Genomic DNA, 17,385 nt, shown 5'->3' with positions numbered 1-17,385 from the left:
ATCTCTTCACCATCCATCCTGATGCTACTGATTGATCCAGTGGTGAGAATTTTTGTCTTCTTGACATTGAGCCTCAGTCCATATTGAAGGCTGCATTGCTTGACCCTCTGCAATAAGTGCATGAGGTCCTCCTCAGTTTCAGCGAGCAGGGTTGTGTCATTTGCATAACGCAGATTGTTCATAGATCGCACACCAATCCTAACGCCACGCTTCTCCTCATAGAGCCCAGCCTCTCAGATAATCTGCTCTGCATACAGGTTGAAAAGGTATAGGGACAGGACACATCCGTGGAGTACACCGTTCCCAATTTTTGAACCATGCAGTGTTGCCCTGCTCTGTTCTGACTACTGCCTCTTGGTCCAAGAATAGGTTTCACATTAGCACGATTAAATGTTCTGGGATTCCTATTCTTCTCAGAGTCAGTCATAGTTTGTTATGATCCATGCAGTCAAATGCCTTTGCATAATCAATGAAACACAGATAGACATTCTTCTGGTATTCTCTGCTTTCAGCTAAGATCCATCTAACATCAGCAACAATATCCCTAGTACCACGACCTCTTCTAAACCCAGCCTGGACTTCTGGCAGTTCTCTGTGATGTACTGTTCCAGTCGTTTTTGGATAATCTTCAGTAGAATCTTGCTTGCATGTGAAATCAATGATATTGTTCTGTAGTTTCCACACTCAGTTGGGTCACCCTTCTTTGGGATGGGAACAAATATAGACCTCTTCCAGTCAGTTGGCCAAGTGGTTGTTCTCCAGATTTCTGGCACAACTTGGTGAGCACGTCCAGGGCAGCATCTGTTAGCTGAAATATGTCAATTGGTATACCATCTATTCCGGGGGACTTATCTTTTGCTATTTCATTCAGAGCAGCTTGAACTTCTGCCTCCATCACCATAGGCTCTTGCTCATATGGTGTTTCATTAAATTCTTCTGTATCTGCCAATTGACTCAGTATATTTCTTCTATCTTCTTTTGATACCTCCTGGATCATTTAACCTTCTGCCTAAAGCATCCTTGATTGTAGCAACTCGAGGTTTGAATTTGTTCTTCAGTTCTTTGAGCTTAAGAAATGCTGAACTAGTTCGGCCCTTTTGATTTTCCGACTCTAGCTCCTCGCACATTTCATTGTAATATTTTGCTTTGTCATTCCGTGCTGCCTTTTGGAATCTTCTGTTCAGCTCTTTAGTGTCTTGGTGCTTGTTACCTGGAGGCGTGTCAGAAACTATTGTGGAGGTCCTCTGAGGTGCCTGGTCTCAGCTGCTTCCCCAGGCTCAGAATAGACTCCCTTTAAATAGGGACAAGATTTCAGCAGCCTGGATATCAGCCCTTCCCTCGGGCCCAGTGGGTGGGTGTGGCAGGGTTCTTAATGTCCAGAGAAGTGGGGCAGAGGCCAGGAAGGGAGACGTGGAGACCCTGAGGCATGTACTTCCCAGTAAGACCAGTCCTTCCATCCTGCCTTCCAGGGGGGAAACCCAGGAAGGGAAAAGGAAAGGGTCAGGAGAGACAGAGATGAGGGGGAGGAGAGAGACAGAGAGGCACAGCTACAGAGACAGCTATGTTACTGCTGATGTTAAGGGCCTTAGAGTCAGCTCTGATTCATAACAGCCCTGTGAATAATAGATCTGAACTCTGTCCTACCCTTTCTCATCATCCTGCACACATGAGCCCATTGCTTCAGATACTGTATCAGTCCATCTCATTGAGGGTCTTCCTCTCTTTTGCTGACCTTCTATCTTTCCAAATATGATGTCCTTTTTCAAGAAATAGCCTCTCCATACAACATGTCCACAATATGTGCAATGAAGTGTCACCATCTTTGACTCCAAAGAGCACTCAGGCTGCACAATCTCCAAGACCTTTTTGTTCGTTCTTTTAAAGTCCATGGGATATTCAGCACTCTTCTCCAGCACCACCACACAATTGTATCAATTTTCCTATCATTTTTATTCATTGTACAGCTCTCAGCTGGATTGCGGGTGATTTAGAAAAATTTGCCTTGGATCAGGTGCATCTTAGTCTTTAAATTGACATCATTGCTCTTCAGGACTTTGAAGAGGTCCCTGAAAGCAGACATTCTCAATGCTCTATGTCTCCCAATCTCCTGACTGCTGGTACCAAGGGTGTTGACTGTGTATCCAAGTAAGATGAAATAGTTAACTGTCTCAGTCTTTTCTCCATCTGTCATGATATTGCCTATTGGTCCAGTAGTGAGAATCTTTGTTTTCATAAAGTTGAGATGTAATCCATCCAGAAGTCTGCAGTCTTTGATCTTTTGCAGTCAGTGCTTCAAGTCCTTCTCACTTTCAGCAAGCAAGGTCATGTCATCTGCATAACACAGGTTTTTGATGAGTCTTCACTGATCCTGATGTTCAATTTTCTTCTTAGAATGCAGCTTCTGGAATAACATACTCAGCATACAGATTGAGTACGTTTGGAGAGATGGGAGAGCCCTTACGCACACATTTCCTGATTTTAAAGCATGCAGTGTTCCCTAGCTCTCTTGGACAATAGTTTCTGGTCTAGGAATAGATTTCGCATGAACATAATCAAATATTCTGAATTTTATGATCTTCTCAATGTTAGCCACACTTTATTATGAGTCACACAATCCATTACCTTTACAGAGTCAATAAAACAAAAACAGCCATTGTCCTGGTTGCACTGATTTGTACTGGCAAATGTAATGTCTACATGCACAGGAGGGTTTTGGAGCATCTCTGAGGGTGTCAAAACTCCTGACCGCCCCTGGCTTCACAGGCGGCTGCCAGGGATCACAGCGTCATGATGGCCTTTTCAGGAGTCACTTGCTTTAAGCCATTCAGGTGAGTCTAACGGGGATGAGTTCACTATTTGGCTCCTGAAAAGGGGCCCATCTGGCTGTGGGTCACCCCCAGCTGCTCTCTGGGCCTAGTCTTCCCATCTGTATCTGGGGAGTCTGATCTTGAGAGAGTTTCATGGCCTATTTAACCTTTCTATATATTCATCCCCTGGGTGAGCTGGCTGGATCTTAGCTGAGGAACTAGAAGAATGGGGGGTCCAAGGCAGGAACCCTCAAGCCCTCTGCTCCCCATTTCTCTGGGGCCTGATGGATGAAGACATGCAGCGAATGCTCAGACAGATTTGGGTGCATGGAAGCCACTGCTCGAAGAACTCTGCTCCAGCACCCCCTCCCGTCTCTGTCCATCTGAGCCCTGAATGGACCAGCTCCACTCAGGCCCCAGGGCTCTACACTGCCCATTCACACCTGGGAACAGGCTGGGTGGACTGTGCAGCCCCTTCCTGGCCACCTTAATCAGACTGCACCCCAACCGGCTCCACCTGACTGGAGCGTCTCTGAGCACTTCTTCCCCACCTTCTGTCTCCAAATGCCAACCCAGGACTGAAGCATCACTGTGCTCACAGCCAGAAAGCAAAGCATGTGGCCCAATTGCTGGGTACCCCCTGTGGGCAAGAGGGAGGGTGTGTATACAAGGCAGGGTCTGAAGTGGGGTGAGGCGAGGGAGTATGAATTTGAAAAAAACAGACTAAACTACTTGCTGTGCTTCACATTTCCTCTGTGTGCATCAGAGTAGAACTGGGTACCCTAGTGTGTTCAATGGATGGCTCTTGTGGTAGTAGGTAGCCAGGCCTTACTTCCAAGGCACTTGAGCACACTTGAATGGTTCCTTCTTTGGCTGGCATCAGTGCAGGGTGTGTGTGGGGTGTCCAGTTATAACTCTGTCCTTCTGTGGGCAATATGCAGACAGAGCCCGGTCCTGCTGGGTCCAGCTGGGTCAGCAGTGTCCTGAGCTGTGCACCAGCTATTGTTGGACTGATGTCGCCCGTATGTGTGTGAGAGCAGAACTGTGCTCCGTGGGGTTTTCAGTGGCTCAGAGCTTTCAGAAGTGGATTGCTAGGCCCATCTTCCAAGGCACCTCTGAGTGAGCACAAACCACTGTGGAAAGGTTTAAAGGCACACTCAAAATTCAGTGATATTGATAAATATATTGCCTGGAAGTTAGCTAAAAATTCAAGATGAAGGTGTGAGCATAAAAAGCCACAATGAATAAAATATCTTCATTTTCCAGAAAGAAAGTGCCATGGATTGATTGCATCCCTGTAAATACATGTCAGCCTGTCTGAGCGAGGAGTCTTGGTGGTTCAGCTGTTATGTAATGGTCACCACTATCAGGTCAATCAGGTATGAAAGGGTTGAGGGTGGAGTGCAACATCCTTAATCCCACACTCCCCTGGGCTGTTGGCAGGGGTTTCCCTGGGATGTGGCCTGAGATTAGAAAGAATCATTCAGAGAGGGGGCACCTGTCCCACCAAGGAGGAAGGGCCAGGAGGGGAGCCTCTGTGTAGAGTTCCTGTACCGGGAACCTCTAGATCCAGGGGAAAAATGATATCAAGACACTTGGAAATCTCTCAGGAATGCTCATAGTTGCTCACAACAGACACTCTCCCCTACACCTGAACCCTGACTTCTGACCTCTCAGCCGTAAGAGAATTAAGTCCTGTGTGTTCCAGCCCTCCATGGGTGGAGTGTCTGTTACAGCAGCCCTGGAGCCCTGACACAGGCTACTACCATCTCCTTGAGGGCATTGCGCTTACTCATCCCACATGGCCCTGACTGCAGCTGACCCCTCAGCCTTCCTGTTCTCCCACCACAGAAAGCCCCTGGGGGTTCTGGCATCTTTCCATTTTAGGTGATGTGAGACACGGCCGTGGGCAGAAATCCACTTGAGTCCAGCTTCTAACTTGCACTTTCCAGGGGTCCAGGGTAAACTCTGCACCATGAAGGCCTCAGCATGTCCTACGCATCCCCATGCAGGGCGGGAGCTGACCCCAAGCCACGAGGCTTCTGTTGATAACTTGGAGCTCTGACATGGTTGGTCAGTTATGAGTCCAAGCCCTTAAAGGGGATTCCATGGGGGAATAATGTACCCAAGTCCCAAGAAGGAACCCTGGTGGCAAAGAGCCTCATGTGAGATCTGCTAACTCAAAGGTCAGGGGTTTGAATCGACTCGCTGATCCTTGACTGACAGATGGACGGTCTCCTCCCAGCAGAGAGGTTACAGTTACAAAACCCCATGAGTCTCCATGAGTAGGAGTCAGTGAGTTTGGGGCTGGTGTCTGTGTCCCCCTTGCTCCATGTGTCATCCGGTTTCTCTAATCCCTGCCTATGTCTCCTTCCCTGAGTGTCTCCTGAGATCTGTCCTGTGTCTCTGACTCTCTCCTCCCCCTATATCTCCATCTCTCTCTCTGCTGTGTCTCTCTTTCCCCTGACTCTCTCTGTCTCTATCCTGTCTCTGCATCTGTCTCCCTCTATATCTGTAGATCTCTCTATCTGTATATCTCTCCATATCTCTCCATCTCAGTTTCTCCATTAGTATCTCCCTGTATCCATGTCTGTCTCTCCTCTTTGTGACTGTCCTTATGTCTCTCCATTGTCTCTGATCTGTGTCTGTTTGTGTCTGCATAGCTGTTTTGAGTAGCAATTCTGAGAATCACTATTAGAAATACCTTGAGTGATCCAGGAAGCATCAAAAGAAGGTGGAAGGAATACATATGGTCACTGTACCAAAAAAAAAAAAAAAGGACAACATTAAAACATCCAGAAAAACACATATGATGAAGAGCCAATAGTGATGAAGGAAGAGGTTTAAGCTGCATTGAAGGCACTGGCATAAAACAAAGTTCCAGGAATCAGTGGGGTATGAATTAACATGTTTCAAACAATAGACGCAGCCCTGGATGTGCCCGCCAGTCTGTGCCAGAACATTTGGAGGACAGCTATGTGGCCAACTGACTGGAATAGATCCATATTTGTTTCCATTCTGAAGAAAATGATCCAACAGAATGTGGAAATTATTGAACTAGATCATTAATATCACCTGAAAACAAAATATTGTTGAAGATCATCCAAATACGATTAGAACATTCCATTGACAGAGAATGAACAAAAGTTCAAACTCAGTTGAGAAGAAGCCATGACACCAGGGAGATCATTGTGGCACCATGTGGATCCTGCTGAAATAAAGGACACCAGGAGAATGGCTGCTTGTGGTTTATTGACCATGTAAAGACAATTGACTGTGTGGCTCATAACAAACTGTGGCTAACATTGAGAAGACCAGAAATTTCAGAATATTTAATAACATTTATATTAAATCTATTTCTAGATGAGATGCTCTTTTTTGTCCAACAGAGCAGGAGAACACTGCATGCTCTAAAATCAGGAAAGGTGTGCATAAGGGCTGTTTTATCTCTCCAAAGCTATTCAATCTGTATGCTGAGTATGTTATTCCAGAAACTGGACTCTATGAAGAGGATTGTGACATCAGGATCAGGTGAAGGCTCATCAACAACCTGTTTTATGCAGATGACACTACCTTGCTTGCTGAAACGGAGAAGAACTTGAAGTACTTGCTGCAGTAGATCAAAGACTTCAGCAGGCTTCAGTATGGATTGTATCTCAACATTAAGAAAACAGAGATCTTTAATATTGGACCAATAGGCAATATCATGACAGATGGAGAATAGACTGAAACTGTCAACTATTTTGTCTTACTTGGATGCACAGTCAACACACTTGGTCCTAGCAGTCAGGAAATTGGAAGACATAGAGCATTGAGAACGTCTGTTTTCAGGGACTTCTTCAAAGTACTGAAGAGCAATGATGTCAACTTTTTTTATCTTTATTAACTTTATTTTGTTGTTGTTGTTATGTGCCATCGAGTCGCTTGCGACTCATAGTGACCCTATGTACAAGAGCCCTAAATGCCGTTCTATCCTGTGCCAACCTAGCCATCTCAAACACACTCATTCTCACCACTCCAGTCACAGAATTGATCCATCTCATCAAGGTCTTCCTCTCCTGCGCCGCCCCTCCACTCTGCCAAACATGATGTCCCTCTCCAAGGATCAGTCTCTCCTTGCAATATGCCCAAAGTATGTCAGATGAAGCTTCAGAATCCTTGACTCCAAGGAGCATTCCGGCTTCACCTTCTCCAGGACAAACCTGTTTGTTCTCCTAGCAGTCCATGATATATTCAACACTCTTCTCCAGCACCACAGGTCAAAGGCATCAATTCTCTTTCTATCATCCCTATTTATTGTCCAACTCTCTGATGCATGGCACCTGATTGGAAGACTATAGCCCAGATCAGGCGCACCTTCGTCTCCAGCCTGATGTCGTTGCTCTTCAGTACTCTTGGGAGGTCTCTCACAGCTGACTTTCCAAATGCAATTTGTCTCTTGATTTCCTGGCTGCTGTTACCAAGAGTGTTGACTGTGGAGCCGAGTAAACTAAAACTGTTAACTATCTCAATCTCGTCACCATCCATACTAATGCTGCTAATTGGACCAATGGTGAGAATCTTTGTTTCCTTGATGTTGAGCTTCAATCCATATAGAAGGCTGCAGTCCTTGACCTTCTGCAGCAAGCGCTTCAGATCCTCCTCAGTTTCAGCAAGCAGGGTTGTGTCATCCCTATAACGCAGGTTGTTGATATCTCTTCCACCAGTCCTGAGGCAACATTCCTCCTCATACAGCCCAGCATCTCGGATCATCTGTTCTGCATATCGATTGAAAAGGTATGGAGACAGAATACATCCCCGATGGACCCCTTTCTTGATTATGAACCATGTAGTGTCTCCTTGCTCTGTTCTGTCGACTGCCTCTTGGTCCAAGTATAGGCCTCACATTTTTTTTATTTTAGTTTTTTAAAAACATGAAAAATCATGTTCGTGTCCATCATGAACAAAACTGTAAAAAGGCAGAACTAGACAACATTTGTCTGCCATGAATTCAAAGCTGTGCTAAAGGTTCCAAACACTTCCCTACTTAAATATTTTCCTTTTTTCGGTGTCTGCTTTCATGTCTTCAGACGTCACAGGGAACTGAAGCCCATCATAAGTTACAATTTCGCTTAAAGTCCCAGCTCCCTGTGTTTGGTAACTTGCCATTCCGTGTCCAGTTCAGTTAGGAGGAGGTATTGCACAGTATTATTTCAGTTAGGGGAGGAGCTTGTTCTTGGGGAGGCTGAGCACCCATCCAACAAGCAGAAGGTGATGGATGGACTGACTGACTACACACCTGTCCATATACTCCATAGGGCCGCACTTGCCACCCATTTGCTAGATACTCTCCATACTGTTGTGGGTTTCCTTACACTTGGCAACACTGGCCCCACTAGCTATAGTCGACCTGTTGGAAATTTTTAGTCATATCAGGAGATTCTTCACCCCAATAGCATTTAACATCATGCCCTTCAATCGTGATACCATTCACTGACATGATAGTATGGGCTGCACTTTCATGGGTAGAAAGTCTGACCAATGAACAGCTCTTCTCTGGAAAAACTCTCATTTCCATAATTTGTCCAAGTGGTGGGAATGTCTGTCTCATAAACTAATCTGTTAGACCAGAAGCAATTCCTCCACAGTAGCCTGTCCAAGTTTTTGGACTTGACTGGTTTCCTTTCCACAGCTTCAAACCACGACTGTTTAGTGTTGTTCTCTTGAGTGGTCTTCGGGGCAGGTGGTTTCTGAGTGGCCCAGCTAGTGCACCTCTACTGACCACCCAGTCACTGGCCTCCTATGTGCATGATTGCATTCTCTGGATCCAGTTTGTTATAAAAAGATACAAAACTGTAGCTTTTGGACTTCCCAGTTGCCATGTTCTTAACTACCCAGGCATCCGATATTTTACCAAAAAGGCCAAACAGTGACTTGATATCTTCTCTTGAAATTTCTGGGCTGAGATCCCCAACAAATACACGGAAGTGATTGAAAGTATCTTTTTTCTGTCTACTTGGTGTTGTTGCCCAGTTTACATTGACCTTCTTTCCCCAAATTTTTCTCCCATTCATAGCTGCTAATGAAGTTGCTGCATCCCTGTGTTCATGAGACCCCACAAAACCGTATGGGTCATTGCTTGTATGCTGCAAACAGAAAACCCAACACAAGAGTTGAACCTTCTGCCATTAGGTTGCTTTGTTATCACTTTACGGCGTTTGCAGTGTCCAATCTGACTAAATGACTGAAGAACGAGTACTTCTGTAACATCTCTGGAGAGGTTTCCGACACAGAGAGTCCGGGGCTGCCCATCATGCTCTGTTATGGTGGGCGTGACGCTGTGTTCCCAGGACAAGGGGGAGATAGTGTCGGAGAGGAGAAAGGGTAGGGAGGAAGTGGAGGGGGACTCTGGGCATCGGCTGGAGTCAGAGGGAAAGGCACTGAACCCGACTCTCGTTCTCGGACTTTCCCCCCATCCTGCTCTGACGCTGTACCAGTAGTAGTAGTAGTAGTAGTCACTGATGTCAATTTAAAGACTAATTTCACCTGATCCAAGTCACAGTTTTCTCAGTCACCTGCTATGCATCTCAGAGCTGAACACTGAATAAAGACAATAGTAGAATTGCTGCAATTGACTGGCAGCGTTGGAGAATAGAGCATCCCATGGACTGTAAAGAACAGACAGATAGGTTTTGGAGAAGGAGCAGCCTGAGTGCTCTTTGGAGACAAAGATAGTGACACTTCATTGCAAATAATATGGACATGTTCTAAGGAGAGGCTAGTCCTTGGGAAGAGACATCATGCTTGGAAACGTAGAGGGTCATCAAAAGAGAGGAAGACCCTCAATGGGATGGACTGATACAGTATCTGCAGCAAGGGGCTTATGTGTGGAGGATGATGAGAATGGATAGGACAGAGTTCAGATCTATTACTCACAGGGCTGTTATGAATCAGAGCTGACTCTAAGACATTTAACATCAGCAATTGCATAGCTGTCTCTGTAGCTGTGTCTCTCTGTTTCTCTTCTCTCACTCATCTCTATCTCTCCTGACCCTTTCGTTTTTCCTCCCTGGTATTTCGGAAGGAAGAAAGGAAGGAAGGGAGGGAGGGAGGGAGGAAAGAAGGAAGGAAGGAAGGAAGGAAGAAAGGAAGGAACTGGTTTCGATTGGGAGATCAATATACAATAGCGAGGAAGGCCATGTACATATAGGAAATGCAGATGAAGGAACAAAAGTTACAAAACCTGATTAGCTTGTCCTGCTGCGACACTATTGATGGTCAAAGCACCAATAAGCAGCTTTATAAACACAGGACCACTGGGTGTACCATCCCAGGGTCAAGGTCAAAAGCCTGTTGGTTCAGTGCCTTCAGCCTGACCCAGGTCACATGTGTCTGGGGTGTCCAGGGGTCAGCTTCCTTTTCCTCTGCCTCCTCTTCTTGTCGTGGATGCTCAATCAACACATCTTCTCGGTAGGTAAATTGGAATTTGATAGGTTGAGCAAAAATCCACACAGAATGTGGCTTGTTCTGTGGGAGATTAGAAGCAAAACCTCTCCCAATGGTTAGTAAAGAATCGGGCCCTTTCCATACTTGGTCTAATGGATCTTTCCATGTAACCCATATTGGTGGCTCCCTGGGAGGTCTATCTGATTGCCAGTGAACACATATTGGGGGGAGGTTTGATAAATTCTCATAGATATTGAGTACATTTAATGTGAAGAGAGCTTTATGCAATTGTATCATGGGAGGATAGGCTCCCTCCTCTTCTTTTTATAATTGCAGTTTCAATGTTTTATGTGTTCTCTCAAGTATCACTTGACCCTGTGGATTATATGGGATCCCTGTTCTGTGCCAAATGTTCCAAAGTGGACAGAATCGAGCAAAATGAAGCTAGCAAAGGCAGGTCCATTATCAGTTTTAATTGCTTGTGGAAGTCCCATTACAGCAGAACCCGGCAACATGTGTTTAATGAGGTCTTTAGCAGATTCCCCTGATTGAGCAGTAGCCCACATGAATATGGAATAAGTATCTGTAGATTTTTGTACATATTTCTGTCACCCAAATGAGTTGATGTGTGTGGTTAGATGAATACGAGACCCCAGGAAATTTATTGGTTGAATCTTCTGTATCTTCTCAGGTGCTATCTGTAGGCCTGCTTTGTTCAAGCATTGTATGAGCCTCTTCAATATGACTTATGGGCTCATTACGAGCATGCCATACAAGTATATTGTCCATATAACCATCTATCTGTACCCCTTCCTTTCTCAGGGGCTCCAGGTTATATGCTATTGCTTCCTGGCAAATCTGGGCACTTGGCCATGCCCTGAGGTAATACGATCCACTTGAATCTCTTCGCAGGTTTACAATGATTCAAAATGGGCAATGAAAAGGCAAATTTCTTACAATTGGGTGGACGAAGAAATATGGAGGAAAAACAATCCTTAATGTCCACTACCAAAATGGAAACTTGTGTAGAGATGGTTGAGGCCATTGGAACCTGTCTTTGAGGAGTTCCCCAATCCTGCACACACCGATTAACAGCTTTCAAATCATGCATAAACCTCCACTTTCCTAACTTTCTTTATGGGGAACACTGGGGTGTTCCATGGACTGTGGGTCGGTCTTATATGTCCCATGTCTAAATGTTGTTGAACTAACCTCTCCAAAGCTGATATTTTCTCCTGTGTCATCAACCACTGTTTGACCCACATAAGATTGTTACTAATGCATTCTAGGGCAGGAACTTCATATGCAACAGTGGCCGTTAGAATTGCGGGTAACTCCTCAATTGATACATGTGATCTTCCGTTGTCTCTGAAAATGACGTAGGGGTTGTTTGTATGGCTGTTGCCATGGCATCCAAGAGGTCTCAGCCAAGGATATTCACTGCAAGACCAGACTAGACCAAGACACCACTATATACTGACCAACCATCGGGGTTCACCCAGAGGATGGGTTGCTTTGTTCGGAGCAAGGCAGTGAGGCCTCCTACCCCCATTAGGCCTGGACCTGTTTCAAATTCCCAGATACTAGGGACTTCCTCCTTCCTATGTATGGTATGATTAGTTACAGAATCAATTAAGCACTTGCATGTTCTCTGAGCAAATTTCATGGTGAGTTTAGGCTTCTTATGCTCTACAATCTCTGATACCCATAATGTCAGGGTAGGGCGAGGAGCTGCACACCCATCTTGTTTAAAGAAACATTCTGCTTATGGCACCTCGATTTGCAATCTCTTCTCCATTGATACCCTCTCCAGCACCTAAGGCATGGAGATGGAGGTGGGCCAGGTCTTCTTATATTTGCTTTCCTCTGACACTCTCTCCTGCAATGTCCTGACTTCTCACTTCAAAAACATGTGGTGCCTGGAAGGCTTTGCTCTAGGGCTACAGCAAAGGCCTGAGCTTTTAGAATAGTCTGACTCGATGTATTGCCCAAGTCTTGCGTGGCCAACACCCAGTCACCTATGGTACCGTCTTTTGAACCTACACATGTGTTCTGTCACTCCTGAGTCTTTCCATCCCATACCATGGGCCTTATGAATGCCTTCCGTGCTGCTGCTGCATGCTTTCCTAGTGATACTCTTCTCTCCCCTCTCTACAAAGTATGTGAAAGGCTCATTGGCCTTTTGTTTTAAAGATGACAGTTTTTCTTCTTCCTTTTCTTTTTTAAAATTTAAACTTATTATTAATTTCAGTAAAAGTTTACTGTGCTGCGGCAGGGCCTGGGCGGCCTGCAGAGAGAAGACCCCTGCTCTCGCTCGACTCCCGGTGCCATGTGAGGGGGCTCCCAGGCTGCGGGGGGCCGGGTGCTCCCCCGGGGAGATGAGGAAACTAAAGAGCTCACATGGCTTGCCCGAAGCCCCCTAGCCAGTGTGAGCCCTCATCCTTGCCCCCCAGCCCATCTGCAGGACCCTGGCTTCTACCCCCCCCCCCGCAGACGCCACAGAGAGATGAGCAGCAACAAAGAGCAGCGTTCAGCAGTGTTCATGATCCTCTTTGCCCTCATCACCATCCTCATCCTCTACATCTCCAACAGTGCCGGTGAGGTCTTCCATTGTGGCTCCCTGCGGGGTCGCTTCCAACGCCCCATCAACCTCAAAAAGTGGAGCATCACTGATGGCTACATCCCTCTCCTTGGCAACAAGATGCTGCCTTCTCGTGCCACCAGTGTGTGATTGTCACCAGCTCCAGCCACCTGCTGGGCACCAAGCTGGGCCCTGAGATTGAGCGGGCTGAGTGCACCATCCGTATGAACGACGCACCCACCACAGGTTACTCAGCGGATGTGGGCAACAAGACCACCTTCCGCGTGGTTGCCCATTCCAGTGTATTTCGCGTTCTCCGGAGGCCCCAAGAGTTTGTCAACCGGACCCCTGAAGCTGTATTCATCTTCTGGGGCCCCCAAGCAAGATGCAGAAGCCCCAGGGCAGCCTTGTGTGAGTCACCCAGCGGGCTGGCCAGGCATTCCCCAACATGGAGGCCTACGCCGTCTCTCCTGCCCGCATGCACCAATTTGATGATCTCTTCCAGGGGAGAAGTCTCATTCGTGGTTGAGCACAGGCTGGTTCACCATGGTGATTGCAGTGGAATTGTGTGACCACGTGCACGTGTATGGCATGGTCCCCCCTTACTACTGTAGCCAGCGACCCTATCTGAAGCGCATGCCCTACCACTACTATGAGCCCAAGGGGCCGGACGAGTGTGTCACCTACATCCAGAACGAACACAGCCACAAGGGCAATCACCACCGGTTCATCACAGAGAAGAAAGTGTTCTCATTCTGGGCCCAGCTGTATGGCATCACCTTCTCCCACCCCTCCTGGACTTAGGTCACCCGGCCCATGGAAACTTCATGAGAGACACAGGAGAAGCGGTTCTCAGCTCTGCCACTCAACCTCAGAGCATCTCCTGGCCAGTCAAGACTGGCTGGAGTGTTTTCTTGCCAATCAGGGCCTAGAAGATGATATATCCTCCAGCCAATCAGGGCCTGGTTATATATCTTGGCCAATCAGGGCCTGGTTATATATCTTGGCCAATCAGGGTTGTGGGATTCTATGTGGCTAATCAGGGGTGTTGGGATATATTTCTGTCCAATCAGGGTTTTAGCATAGTCAATCAGGGTATGGAACTGTCTCTGAATCAATCTGAGGCCAAGGAAGTGTCCTTTCCCATGAAGCTTTTGTTCAGAGCCCCAGAAATGAACTCCAGATCACGCCTCACTTTAGTGGGAATTGGGGTCTTATCATAAGAAACTAGAAACTTTGTGTGACTCCATTACCTCTCAGTGCCAGAAAAAGACCGTTATGTGGTGGTGGAAACTGTCTGGAGGTGAACCAGAGAATTTTTGGAGGCGATGAGAAGACCCAGGAGGTAGAAGTCTAGAATTTGGGTCCAGACTCTGCCAAGCAAATCTCTCCCCATCTCTGGGGACCCTTCAAGTTCAGAAACCCTTTCTTTACCTCCCCTACTGACCTGATCCTTGGGTCTGTCCTTCTTAAGATAGGACAGCCTCAAGCTACCAGCTTTTGCTGGGAGGCTCAGACCACTGGGTGTTTGGGGTTCCCTGTACAAGTCCTTTTAAAAAACTTCAATGTATTTTTGTGCAATGTCCTCCCAGTTTGGGGATTAACAGGAATGGGGCAAACCTTCAGTTATTTTCCTAGTCTTCTCAACTCACTAACTTTAGCTTAGCTCTTAAAGGGCCATCCATTTCACCATCTAGCTGTAAGCACTTTCACTTGTTGGAGGAGCCTGGCCTTGTCCCTTGGGCTGAGGAAGGGGTGGGATCCCAGTTAGACTTGAGTTTCATGTGGCTCTTTTGTTTGGAGCCACCGTGGCTGCTGGGATGGCTGGAGGGGGCTGGGAACCATGTTGCCTGTGTTCTGTCCCCTTGCTTTAGATGGCACTTTATTGCTGAGCCTCAATCGATTTGCCCCTGCTCCTCCAGATTCTGAGAGGGAAGACTCAGAGGGCTTCCTGGAGGAAGTTGTAGAGATGAAGGGGTCAGACAGATGTGGAGGCCAGCAGGCAGCCAATTGCACATTGGGGTGAGGGGCTGGTGATGGCCCCAGACTTGATTTTGTAATGATTTGTACAGGAATAAATGCACCTAAGCTCCAATAAAAAAAAAAGTTTACAGAGACTTTGGATTTCCATTCGTTCATTGTTGCACTTTTCTCCCCTCCAAACCCTCACCCCTAGTACACTACCCTCTTGGAAAAGTAAAAGAAACATTCTTTCATTGTTTTACAAACCCTCACCCAGGTCCACTCCACACTGTAGCCTTTGCTCTAGACTCCTGTCATGATAAAAATACCTAATCACATATCCCTTTTAAACAGTTTTGTCCCTCATCTGTTTCAGTGAGGTATACATTATTGAACCCATCTTTCTCAGTCTCCCCTCCCAACTGCAAAGTCAGTCCTGTTTTACAACAGTGGCACCATGCCATATTTGTCCTTTTGTGACTGAGATATTTCACTCAGCATAATGTCTCCAGGGTCACCCATTTTGAATAACATTGCATGAGTTCCTTGTTTTTCAATGCAGCATAGTGTTCCATTGTGTGAATATACCACAGCTTCTCTATCCATTCTTTTGTTGATGGTCTCTTAGGTCATTTCCAACTCCTTGCTATTGTGAACAAAGCTGCAATAAACACAGGTATGCATATCTCTGCTTGGATGTCAGTTATGGTCTCTTTGGGGTATATTCCCAGTAGTGGAAGTGCTGTGTCAAATGGCACCTCGATTTGTAACTTTTTGAGAAAGTGCCATACCACCTTCCACAGTGGGTGCACCATTTTACATTCCCACCAACAGTGAATAAGGGTTCCAGTTTCTCCACAACCTCACCAGAATTTGTTGCTTGCTGTTCTGTTAAATTTTGCTGTTCTGTCTGGGGTGAGATGATATCTCATAGTTGTTTTAATTTGCATCTCTCTTAGAGCTAGGGATTTTGAGCATTTCTTCATGTACCTGTAGCCCTTTGAATGTCTTCGGTGGAGTGTCTGTTTATATCCTGTGCCTGTTTTTCAATTGGATTATTTACCTTTATCTGTGGTGCTCAAGTATTTTATAAATTCTGGTAGAAGTCCCTTATCTGATATGTCATTACCAAAAATTTTTTCCAGTCGGTGGCTTCCTTTTTTACCCTGTTGGAGAAGTTTTTGGATGTGCATAAGGATTTGATTCTTAGAAGGTCCCATTCAGCTACTTTACCTTCTCCTGGTTGTAGGTTTTTCAGGATACTTGGAAGACTGTTTATGTTGTGGATTAGGACTGCTAGTGTTGTTCCTAGCTTTTCTTTAACGAAGTTTGTAGTCCTTGGTTTCTTCTTCCTTTTCTGTAAACATTCTATCCCAGGCTCTGATACCACATAACCTGACTGGATCAAAATAATATGGAGGACCCTGTGCCTGCTGTGCTGCTGAGCCACAGCAGGGATTTCGCCTCTCAAGGACTCACCTGGCAGCTGTATCCCAGCAGCATTGTTTCTGTTCCTTGCTGGTCCCACTCCTCCATGTATAAAGGCATCCACTGAACATACAGAGACCCTGGAAGGACTGCCCTGATCATATCTTTCCAATCTTGAGGGGTGTTTAAACTAAGGCTTAAGAATTGAGCTCGGCCTTTGCCCACGGAGAGTGGGCTCCATCACCTCTAACAGCTGTCCTAAGTTCTTTTAGCTCTTTTCCAGCATGTGGATACCATTGTAAAGGGCGTTCAGGTGTAGTATGCACCTGAGAAGGGTACCCGTGAGTCTCAGAGCTCCCCACAGCCTCCCGCTGATCACACAACACATTAGCCCAAAAATTTCTTCTTTCTTCACGGATTTCTCTGTATTGTCCCCACCTGACTTCTTTGTTTTCCCCACTCCCCAGGAAACTAGAGCAGAGAAGGGTTGGTGTAGAGGGGAGAGTCTCCATTTTGGTACATTTAAAGGCCTTCCTCTGGACTCCACGTTGAGATCTTTAATCATTTCCAAACTAACCCAACTTCAGACCCTGCCTTGCATACACAGCCTCCCCCTTGCCTACAGGGGATACCCAGCAGTTGGGCCACATGCTTTGCTTTCTGGCTGTGAGCACAGTGATATTTCAGTCCTGGGTTGGCATTTGGAGACAGGAGGAGGGGAAGGAGTGCTCACAGACGCTCCAGTCAGGTGAGGCCGGTCGGGGTGCAGTTTGATTAAGATGCCAGGAAGGAGCTCCACAGTCCCCTCAGCCTCCTCCCAGGTGTGAACGGGCAGTGGAGAATTCTGGGCCTGGTGGAGCCAGTCCATGCAGGGCTCAGATGGGCAGACTCACGGGGATGGGGGTTGCTGGAACAGAGGCCCCTAAGCAGTGGCTTCCGTGCACCCAGAATCTGCCTGCGGTTTCATTGCATGTCTTCATCCATCATGACCTGGAGGAATAGGGAGCAGAGGGCTTGAGGGTTCCTGCCCTGGACCCGCGTTCTTCTTCTTCCTCAGCTACGATCCAGCCAGCCCACCCATGGTATGAATATATAATGGTTAAGCAGGCCATGGAACTCTCTCAAGATCACACTCCCCAGATTCAGACAGGGAGACTGAGGCCCAGAGAGCAATAGGGGGCG

At 46.6% G+C, this 17,385-nt stretch overlaps 2 pseudogenes; one reads left to right on the top strand and one right to left on the bottom strand.

The window, feature by feature from the left end:
- Nucleotides 1-7,829: 7,829 nt before the first annotated feature.
- Nucleotides 7,830-9,262, bottom strand: LOC102864589 (annotated as a pseudogene).
- A 3,370-nt stretch (nt 9,263-12,632) lies between these two features.
- LOC102857657 lies at nt 12,633-13,617 on the top strand (annotated as a pseudogene).
- Nucleotides 13,618-17,385: the final 3,768 nt, after the last annotated feature.

This window comes from Elephantulus edwardii, unplaced genomic scaffold, assembly GCF_000299155.1.
Source record: "Elephantulus edwardii isolate Elephantulus edwardi_28Jun2011 unplaced genomic scaffold, EleEdw1.0 scaffold00374, whole genome shotgun sequence".
NCBI classification, from domain to species: Eukaryota; Metazoa; Chordata; class Mammalia; order Macroscelidea; family Macroscelididae; genus Elephantulus; species Elephantulus edwardii.
This window is presented reverse-complemented; position numbering and strand designations above follow the sequence as displayed.